The 11,079-nt window shown below is 55.3% G+C and overlaps 1 long non-coding RNA gene across 1 annotated transcript; it reads right to left on the minus strand.

Annotated features, from left to right (window-relative positions):
* Window positions 1-3,345: 3,345 nt before the first annotated feature.
* Window positions 3,346-9,096, minus strand: LOC134558999 (uncharacterized). Its single transcript, XR_010082438.1, has 2 exons — window positions 8,369-9,096; window positions 3,346-8,253 (listed from the first exon to the last, which is right to left on the minus strand). It is a non-coding gene; the product is annotated as an uncharacterized LOC134558999 (long non-coding RNA).
* Between the last annotated feature and the right edge of the window lie 1,983 nt (window positions 9,097-11,079).

Below are 11,079 nucleotides of genomic sequence, written 5' to 3' on the forward strand. Positions count from 1 at the left end.
CATCCAAAGGCCAGTTCAGACCAAGGCATTGCAGCCCCTGTGCCACGTGTGACCCCAAGCTCCTCCTCATCACTCTGGGATTGGTTGGATAAATCACAGGGAATTTGCTTTCTTCATTCCTCAAATTATTTTGGAGCTGTAAAGCACTTCCAGAACAGCTGCCAAGCTCCACCTGTGTGATCCTGCCCAGGGCCCCTGAGATCTGAGCCCTGGAGACACTCGGGGACCGATCGGGGGCTCTGTGGTCACACCCCTGGCAGAGCTGAGGGCACTCACTCACCTCAGAGCTGGGGGAGGAAGTGGAGACACAAGGGTGCAGATCCATTCCCCAGCCAGCAAAGGCCATACCTGCCCATGCACATGCTGGCTGTGCAAACAAAACTGCAGCACCACCGCAGCAGTGCTGGTGCCAAAAATTTATAGTCTGACTGCACCTGAAGTCCCTGCCCAGGCCCAGGAGACGGGAGGCAGCTGCAGCCTGGCTGTCTGGGTGTAGAGAAGGGGAAAAAAACCTAAACCTGCTGTTTTGGGCAAATAAAGCGGTGGGAGGCTGGGTTCATGCTCAGGTGGCTCCCCAGCAGTGTGCCATGGGAAAACCAACCCCTTCCACAGCGTCCTGCCACCACCACTGGCAGCCCCGGGAGGGACACGGCACAGGACCAGCCCACACATCACCAGGGGTCAGCTGCCACCACAGCAGGATGCTCAGAGGTCCGGGGACTAGCTGGAATAAGCCTTTGTTAAGATGGGATGCTGGGCAGCATTTTCTGAAGTGTCTTCAGGATTTAAGGGCCCGGCTCTGCGAAGGAATGGAAATTGCAGGATTGAGGCACCTAAATAAGAGCAAGGCACTCAAAAGCCACTCTGGATCAGGCTTTTAATTTACCATTTAACCATACAGTAAGAAAGGCTCTTGAAAGATAAGGGCTGTGTTGTAGAGAGGCAAGAGGCATCCGTCTAACCTGGTCCCCCTTTTCCATCAGGGCCAGTGCCAGGTGCCTGGGGAAGCGATTACAAATGTGGTTGGCATGTGTAACATTTGCTTGCTCCCCTGATCTCCAGACATTTGTGGAGCAGTGTTTTCTGAGCTAGAGAGGTGCTGCCTTTCTCCTTAAGAGCTCTCCATGGGCTTTTTCCTGGTGTCTTTGAACTCTCACCCCTCCCATGTGAAGCGGGAGCACCCGCTCCCTGTGCGGCGTGGAGCTCTCCCTAAGGATGCTCCGTGGAACAGACATCTCCTCGGGTTTTCTTTGAACCTGGCCCCTACTAACCGTGTTTCAGCTAGATCCCAGCTGATACATGAGAAAAGGAGTCAGCAACCACTCATTTTCCCCCTGCTGCTCAAGAAGTCTCTGCTTCCAGGAGTCGGATCTTCCACCACCAGCATGGTCTCGATGACAGAGAACAAAAGGACTTCACACCCCTTGTCGTGGATGGCTTTGGACGTAGTTTTCTTTTCCATCCCTGACCAAAACAAAGAAATGCAGGAAGAAATTTCTGTTCTGCCCCATTTGCTGGCTCATGGCAGTTCACAAGTGACCATGGAGCTCCCCACTGTGCTGAGAGCGTCTCTGAACCTCAGCACTGCCTCCAGAGGTGGGGACACTGAGCCACAGGGCAATTGCTTAGACTTCCTCTGGTCACCTGGTAACTCCACACCAGGCAGTTAAAAAAGGATCCCAAAAGCCAGTCTGGCCAGCACCACTGGGGCATTAAATTCTGCTTTTCCTTGGGTGGATTTATCGTCACCAGCACTGCTTATTCTCATTAAAACAGCCTCATCAGGCTCCTGCAGCCTGAACAAAACCCCACAGAAAGGTGGTGACACAGGTGTGGACACCCCCACACTGGAACCCTTGCCCCTGACCTGGCAGGATGCCTGGGGACATGGGATGGCAGTAGCTGGGCAGTGGGGACAGGGGTTGACAGTGACTCACAGAGGGTTGTTCCATAACCCAGGAGCCTGGCAGCCAAGGCAGGGCTGCAGAAGCAGGGAATCAGAGGCAGGGACGCAGAGACAGGGGCACCACCAGCACGGGCTCCCCAGCCCCAGCCAGGCAGCTGATTAAAATGCAGTCCGGCCACCCCGGGCCTGTCCCCACCGTCTCCCGGCTTTAAATAATAGCTTAATTATCTCATTTACATTTGGCTCCTTTCAGGGAGGCGCTGCAGTTGATTAACATTTTCCCTCCCGGTGTCTTGCTCTGCGTCCCTGCTCCATCCCACCCTGCTGGTCCCGCTCCCCCGGGCACAGCTCTGCTCCCGCTCCTCTCGTGGAGCCACGGCTCTCCAGCGCCCTGGAAACGCCAGGACCCAGCTTGCAGATGGCCACAGCAGATGCAGATGCTGGAGGATGGGATGCGATGCCCTGGCTGGGCAGTGGTGGGATGAAGGCTCTCCTCATCTTCTCTCCGTGTCCTGCCATTGCTTTGCTGCCGGCACTGCCCCTGATCTCTCCCCACATTCCCGCTTCCACCCCTCACTGGGCAGCTTTTAACTTTCTTTTTTATCTTCTCTTTTTAAATCTCCTTTGAACGCTCCAGCCAAACACTGAATTCCTTTGAAGAAGAAGAAAATGTCTCTGTGGGTTGCCCTTTCTCACCGGCTGGAGCTGTGAGAGATCCCAGTGCTCAGCCTGAGAGCCCTGTGGCTCCTCCAGCCCCAGGCACATCCCCAAGGGTGTTCCTGGAGGAGATCGGGACTGAAGGAATCGCCAGCTCTCACTTCCCAGACCCTCCAAGCCCTGTCAGGTTGCCCAGAAAAGCTCCTTCATCACATGGGGTCTCTGGGACAAATTATTGTCCCCTGCCTCGCTGAAGGGGAGATTTTGCAACAAAAATTTATGTGTAATTATCTTCCCAGGCCCCGAGGCGGTGAGGCAGGGGAGAAGCCAGCAGGATGTGTGTGGACTCCCTGCTCTCCCCACCGGTCACAGCACCCCCGAGCCGGAACAGGACCTCACAGGCAGGGAAGGGAGGTGATGCCACCAGAGCCCCATCCCGGGCGAGATGGATGTCCCTAAGGCTCTTCATTAAACCTGCCCATTGCTGCATGTGCCCCTCTCCCCGCTGCTGGCATCCCCCTTCCCGGCTCCTCGCATCCCTCCCCGGGCTTGGCACAGCCAGCCGAGCCGCAGCCCGGCTCTGCGGACCCCGATGCTGAATCCCAGCCTCCTGCGTGCCTGCCGGGCGTTTCCACACCGTCCTATTGATCCCGGGGAGCCTCCCGCACCCCCGCCCCCGCCGCTAATTTAGCTGGGACAGCGCCGTCCCCTCTCCCTTTGATCCGCTCCCTTCAAACAGCCCCCCACTGCCAGGAGAGTTTGTGCTCGGTGCAGAGGTGCTCTTTTTGGAACATATATTTTTAATGGGTATTTCAGACGTGACGCAGGCACGAGGGAGCAATTCTCCCATGCCCTGGTATTTACATATTTTCCAGCACAGGCAGGGGAAGGTTTCACGGAGGGAGCCCGGCGAACAGGAAGGAAAGGAGCTTTGTGCTTTGTATCGCCAGGGCCCAATTACAGCCTGAAAGGCGAGGAGCCCATCCGGGTATTGCCCTCTCCAGCCAGCCCAGGCTGCAATTACAGTCCTCGCCAGGCTCAGCGGGGTCTGGGAAAAAAATAGATCTCGAGAGCTTCACAAATGATCACTAGCTCACTCTTCGGGGCGCGGGGATTTTAGGGCACCATCTGCTCGCTCTTCTCTGCCAACACAGATCCTAAAAACTACTGGGTTTCACCTGGCTCCTGAAAGAGGAGGAGGGAGCGAGGGACAGCCCCAAGGCTCCTCACTGTGCTGAAGTGAGGGATGCGAGCCTGGGACCGGGCAGGTGATGCTGCAGGAATGCCAGGAGGGCTTAGGGTGGGATGGGAGAGGAGATCCGACAGAGAAACGAGGGTGGGAGGTGCAGAGGGAAGCTGGGATGAGGTTTCCCTCTCGTACTGGGACTGACCTTGCCCAGACTGACCTGACTCCCGGGCTGGGGCATGCCCAGGCATCGCTCTGCTGCTGGTGCCAGCCCGGAGCTGGCAGGAGCCCTGTGAGGGTGCCTGTGTTACCAGAGAGACAGCACCCAGCCCGGCACCCCCTGGACAGGTCACACCACGATTCAGGTCACTTCTGAAGCCCATACAAGCCACTCAGGCCACCAAATGCCACCCCCAAGCTGCTTGCAGGCTTGGCTGCGCTTGAGGTGGTGCCCACCACAGGGACAGGAGTGTGTGACAGCAGAGGGTGGTGGCACTGCTGCCTGAGGGCCTGTGCTGGGAACCAGGGAGGGCAGAGCCTTGGCTCCCCAGGGAATCTGTCACTGTCACTGGGGGCACTCCCTTTAAGCTCCAGGCCACGTGCCATTGACCACAGTAAAATCTGTGGCAATAGCATTTTCCACTGTTCCAGGGCAGTTTCTGGGCAATGGCTGGGAAAACTGAGCTGGAGAGAGTAGGAAAAAGGAAAAAGAGCTGTATGGAAAAAGAGATGGAAACATGTGAGAAGCATGGTGTGACTGATTCAGAGGCTGTCCTGTGCAGGGCCAGGAGATGGACTCAAAAGTCCTTCTGGCTCCTCCCAGCTCAGGATATTCCATGATTCTGTGGTACTGTGCATTGTGCTAAGACCAGCAAGCTCTAGTTTTAAGCCAAAGCAGCAAATACTGAAGTGGTGCAAGTGAGTGAGCCAGGTTTGACCTTCAGGCTCTGCTAGGACTGAAGTAACGTGCAAGGGGAGGGCCTGTCCCAATAAAGTGAGCTCCTGGAGAACCACCACGCTGCTCTCAACACATGGGAATTGTGTTTCCTTTGAAGCTCTTTCAGTCTCAACGTCCTGCCTGGCAATTAGACACATTTTCAGGTCTGAATTTGCTGGCCTGTCTCTAGACATATGCTGTATGATATGATATGGAGCATTTGGGCATAGATCCCCATGCAGCAGCGCCGTCTGCTTCCCAGCGCTCCCGCTGGGGCTCTCTCTGCTCCTTCAGCTCTCTGAAACCTACAGATTAATATTCTGATGTACAGGAGGCTGGCTCTGCATCTCAGCATGGCCAGGGAAGGGGGAAACCAGAATCCAGCAGAGTGGTGGGGACACCTGGGACAGGGTTTGGGAGAGGGTGAGCAGTTCTGTCACCATGGCCAGGTGCAGGTCACCCACCCCTCCCATGCTTTTTCCCAAAATGTTGATCATAAACATCCCAACATCAGTGAGGAGGACCATGGCTGTTGCTGCAGTCAGGGAATGGGATGTGGCAAGCTCTGTGGGTGCATTAAACCCAGCCTTGCTTTCCAGGGTTGTCCACACAATGAACTACCCAGGACAGTGGCAGATGTTTCTTGCTCTCCTCCCCAGCCTTGCCTAGGATTTTTGAGCACGAGAATCATTCAGAGAAACAGTGAGGCAGAGCAGAAGCTGATTCTGGCTCCCCATTATTAACTTCCAGAGTTTAAATCAGGCTGTTAGCGTGGCAAAGATTGTCCAAGGAAAGCCACTGCAGACAAGGTTGGACACCCAGACATGATGGGGTGATGACTGCAGCTCTCACACACTCTGGATGTGAGGACCAGCTCTGCCAGTCCTGCCTTTCCCTTGGCACAGGACCTGGCTCTCTGCAAGATCCCCTCCATGAGGACACGTTGCAGCAAGGGTTGAGGGCAGATTTCCCTCTTTGGAGAGCACACTGAGGGTCTGACCAGGGGGAGCACCCTCAGGCACACCCCAAAATCTCGGTGGGCAGAGTCCTGTCAGTTTGACCACAATTCATCCTGGAAATGGATTTCTGAGGTTCCCACTCATCAGCCAGGCACTGAATGTGGCTCTGGGTGATGAGCAGGGCCCCAGCATGTCCTGGCCAGAGCCCTGCAGTCCCACATGGCATGACCAGCCCTGGAGCTTCCTGGGCTCGGGGGCAGCAGCATCTCACTGTGAGCGAGGAGGAAGAGCCATTCCAGAGCTACAGACACAGAGATCCATGCAGCATGGGACCCAGTCCCTGCAGCAGGGAGGTTCTGAGGGCCAGGTTGGAGGCCAGATTGGAATGTCCCTTCCTGCACTTTATTTCCTCTTTGGAGAGCTCTTACTGCCACGGGGATGAGAGGAAGGACACACAGTGCCATGGTCCAGCCTGGCGTGTTCTCAGCAGCTGCCAGTGAAGCAGAGGTGGCCAAGCCTGACCCCCGGGGTGTTTCAGCACAAGTGTGGCACCCAGCGAGGTGTCAGTCCCCAGTGACTTCATTCCAGCTCCCAGCCAGAGCCAGCTTTACCTCCCTGTGCAGGAGGGAGCCCTGGCTGAGCGTGGTGTCCAGCCTGAGGTCCCTAGTGCTTTGCCAGCTGCCTTCCCTGCAGTGTGCAGGGTGGGGGGCTGAGGTTCCCTGGCCCCTTGCTGTGCTCTGCTCCTCCTGGTTTGGTCCTGATGGAGCCACCAGTGGTGCTGATGGTTTGTGCATCCCTTCTGATGAGGTCTTGCAGCCCTACAGTCCTCAGGCTGGAGGAAACCAGGGGTGAGACCACAGCCTTGCCTGTGCCCCTCACAGGAGTGCCAGCACTGTTGTTTAAGGGCTAAAGGAGGTCCCCAGCCACAGTGGGAAATGTCCCAAGTCTCCAAGTCCCATCCTTCCAGGGAGTTCCAGCTGAGTGAATCCTGGACCAGGTCTCTGTACCACTGAAGCTCCTTCCCAGCCCCAAACAGCACAAGTGGCACCACTTCTGCTGCCTCACCCCAGCAGCCTGTGCTGGCAGCCACAGGAGGATGGAGTCCCCCTTGAGCCCACCGTGCTGCCAAGCCTGGCCCCATTCCCCCTGCACACCCCTGCCCCTAAGAAGCCAAAGCCACATGCCTTGCTCCCAGCTGCTGGAGAACAGCCAGGAACCACTTCCAGACTGCGTCACCATATTCATGGCCTCTCCTGGCTATATTTAGTTTTGTGACTGCAGGTTTTTCTGGACGTCGAGTTGCTAAAGAACTGGCACTCCCCACTCAAAGCAGCGTACATCCCGAAGGGGAGCTGAGCTGGGAGGGGGAGCTGAGCTGGGAGGGGGAGCTGAGCTAGAAGGGAGGAGCTGCACAAGCAGAAGGAACCCTGAGCATCCCCAGGTGAGGCTTGCCTTGCTGGCTGGAACAAGCAGCACGCTGCAATTTTAGCCCTCCCTGTCTCCTCTGTGGGAAGTGCATGTGGAGCTGGGGAGTTTGTGCAGAGCCAATTTCGTTTTGCCATAGCCAGCAGATCTGGAGAGGATGTGAACCTCAGAGCCAAAAGCTGCCTTGCAAAGAGGTCACAGCAAACACGGAGGGAGGAGCTGTGGCTGTGCTGCACATCAGCCCCGTGGTCTGCAGGTTTTTTACAAGTCTGAGCTCAGAGGCCCTGACTCAACCCCCAGCGCCCCCCTCTGCTCCCCTGAGGCCCCGAGTGCTCCCGACTGGCCTGCAGCACTGCAGGAGACGGCAGCAGTGCATCTCTGGCCATCCCACTGGGTCCCTTTGGCTCAGGTACCGCTGGGCAGCTGCCAGACCTTGTGACTGTCCTTGTTCTTCGCCTGATACCTGGGACGATCCCGGGATGGGACCCGTGCCCAGGAGATGCCATGGGTGGGGTATGGGCTCCATCAGATCCCATGTCCTGGTGCAGAGCAGGGGGAGCTCTGAGCAACCTGGTCTAGTGGAGGATGTCCCTGCCCATGGCAGGGAGTTGGAATGAGAAGAGCTTTAAGGTCCCTTCCAACCCAAACCATTCCAGGATTTTATTATATGATTCTATGAAGGCAGTGCATGGTGATCCATAGCTTTAGACATGTTCAGCCACCTTCTTCCAGCCTACAGGAACCCCAAAACTGCTTTGGAGTTCATTGTGTGAGGTGGTGGAGCAGCCCTGGGATGCTGACCTCAACACAAAGTGGCAGAATTTCCCAGGTCACAGGGGACCTCAGGAGGTCTCCAGTTCAACTTTCTGCTCAAAGCAAGGTCAACTTCAAGACCTCATTGTCCATCGGGGCTTGAAAACCTCAGAAGATGGAGACAGCACAGCTTTCCTGGGCAAGCTGCTGATGCCTGGCTGCCTTCATGGAAAAAAGGGTGTCTCTATCCCCAGTCTGAGCTTCTCTTAACTTACCTCATACCTGTTGTGTCTCCTCCTCTCGCCATACACTGCTCTGAAGAGTCTGCCTGTCTTCTCGAACCCCTCCTCACAGGTACTGCACAGCCCCTTAGATCCCTCTGAATCCTTCCCTTCCCAAGGATAAATCTCCCACTGCAGTTCTCATGATCCTAGAAAGGGAAGGAACTACCTTCAGAAAGAAAAGGAAAAAAAAAATACCAAAAACAAAGAAGGAAAAGGGGGAAAAAAGGAAAAATAATATTAAAAAATAAGAAAGAGAACTACCTCAAACTCTTGTGACCCTCTTCACTCCAATCCCACTAAAAGTGGCAGGAAATGAGAAGATCCCATCCCATCATACTCTGAGCTGCTCAAAGGACCAGGAACAATAAATCAAGTGATTTCAGTCCAAGATGTTCCCATCTCTTTGCTGATACCAGATAACACAGGGCTGTGAATATTCCCAGCCTGGAACCCCTCTGAAGGAAAAGAAGCTGCTGTCTGCAAGGCAGGGAAGCAGAGATACTTAGCAGGTAAAACAAGGGAAAAGGAGGCTCCAGAGGTCTCAGGTAAATCTCTTAATCCCACCTTCATTTTCCATTCTGCTCCTGAGGAACCAGTGGCTGAATGCACGAAGTGTCTGCACAGAGAAGCCATGGCTGCCTGATCAGCCTCTTCCCCTGGCTGAATCCTCTGCCCTGTGCTGATTTCACAGACCCTCAGCATGAGCCAAACCCAAAAATCAGCTCACATGGTCAAGGTGAGCTCTCCAGGAGGTGAGCTGTATCTTTTTCCAGGTTGACAGCAAGATTAAGAGGGCTGGAGGCACAGGAGTTAGCTCCATCCATCAGGAGCAGATCTGGGCATCACCACCATCCACCACCATCCACCTTATCTACCATTTCCCTCTCTCCCACAGTGACCCCAGGATGTCTCCTCAGGCAGCATGGACCGAGGCCAGCCCTGGTGACAGGGACAGCAGCTCAGAGGTGGCAGCTGTGGACAGGTAGGGACTGGAAGTGAGCAGGGATGTAGAGGGTGTGAGGGAAAGAGGTGGTTCAGAGCAGTGTGGAGGGCAAGTGTGGTGAGGAGGAACAGGACACAACCAGAGGTGACCAGGCAAGAGTGACCATGAGCTTTGGGTGTGCTGGGGAGGACCCAAACTCTGTCAGCTCCTGTGGCAGAAGTCATTGGGAACTGGCATAAAGGTGAGAGCAGTCCAGGAAGCCTTTGGGAGACACCAGCAAGACTTGAAGAGGGTCAGGAGATTGTAGATCTCATCTCGAGCTACTCATTAGCCACAAGGACTGTGGCCTTTCAACCAGGCTAATTACTGATTGCTCAAAGGATAACACTTCCCACAGCTGCTAAACTTGCTGACACTGGGCCCTGGATGTCTTCTATTCTGGGAAGGGGGAGTGGAGTCTCCTAGTGTGAACTTGTGGAGCTGGGCAAAGCCACACTGGAGCAAAGATAAAGTCAAGGACAGCTGCAGCTGCTTGGCAATCGTTCAAAATGAGCCACGAGTCACTGACTTGGCTATTCTGGGATGAGCTGAAGAGCCAGAGCTGGGGAGAACAAATTCATAGCCTGCTCACACAGAAATGGACTGCAGCAAGCCTGGACCTGACCAGTGCCCAGGAACATTTGTCAGGAACCTGCAGGGAGATTGCAAAGCTCTGTCCCTTGTCACCAGCGAGGAGATGTGGCCGCAGATCTGCTTTGGGGTTGATCCACCAGAGCTCACAGGTCTCCAGCTGGGGAGAACCACACAGGCTCCCCAAAAGTCACAGAGAGAAATCACTGCTCTGAGGAATTTTCAACCCTCCAGGTTCCCTGAAATTGGGTCAAAGCCTTTGCCCAGGGCCGCCATGCCTGAGTACAACTGCTGCTGAAGCTCCTAGAGAACCTAGCAGAGGTTTCCCAAGTCGGAATTTATTGGGGAATGGGGTGGATGAAGCTGGTGATATTCCCTGAATCTGCAACCAGTGACCAGAGTAATCCTCTGAAATCTTTGCCTAAGGCTGGAACCTGAATTGTTCATGTGCTGTATTTCCCAGTTTCTGGATGGGAGCACTGAAATGGGAGGTTCTGCTGTGGCCCAGCACAGGTCTGGTCCCTGCCTCCAGTAACCTCAGTGCTGCTGGGACTGACCTGACCCCTGCACACAGCCCAGTGCAGGTCACCTCCAGAGCTGCAAGACTCAGATACACAATTAAGCTGGTTGGGAGCTCACCCAAAGGGCACCGGGACTTTTGAGGTCACTCCCTGCATATGCTGGAAAGCAGATATGATCTCATTAGGCAAATATTTATGATCAATATTGTCCACACTCTGGCAGGGAACAGCATCACTTGGAGCAAGAGGCTCTCCAGGGATGGATGTGGGTTAACAGAAGAGCCTGGGTTGAGCGTGAACCTCTGCTCACTGGCTTGAAAACACCTACATTTATCCTAAACATCTTTTTCATGATTCACCAGGAGATTAATTAGCTGCTTGGAAACCCCAGACATTAATTATTGATTATGCAAAAGATTTTGTTCATCACAGTTTTGCTGAGCTTGTCAGTGCTGTGGGACAGGATGGCTGAGGACATCAGGATGGAGGGGAGGTCTGGATGGGCCCTGCAAGGAGGATTTGCCACCAGTTTCCCATGGTAGGGCCTCTCCTCGAGGTAGAACGGCTCCAAAACAGGAGCCAAGCATGGCAGCGAGAGCCCAACTCAAACACAGATCCTAAAAACTGAGGGGCAGGGAACTGAGGCAGGGGACAGCGTGACCCGTTCAGGAAAGAGACACAGCAGCCCCTGCACCCTCCTGAGCTGACGCTCGGGGCTGCTCCCGGGGAGTGTGGAGGGGAGATACCCACCATGGCCAGCCCTGGCAGGGCCACGGCGGCTCCCCGGCACGGCCCGGGTGCCAGGAGGCCCCTCCTCGGCCCGGCTCCCCGGGCAGCAGCAGCCGCAGCCGCGGCGAGCGCGGGTGGCAGTGATAAAC

Source organism: Prinia subflava, chromosome 16, assembly GCF_021018805.1.
Source record: "Prinia subflava isolate CZ2003 ecotype Zambia chromosome 16, Cam_Psub_1.2, whole genome shotgun sequence".
Classification (NCBI taxonomy): domain Eukaryota; kingdom Metazoa; phylum Chordata; class Aves; order Passeriformes; family Cisticolidae; genus Prinia; species Prinia subflava.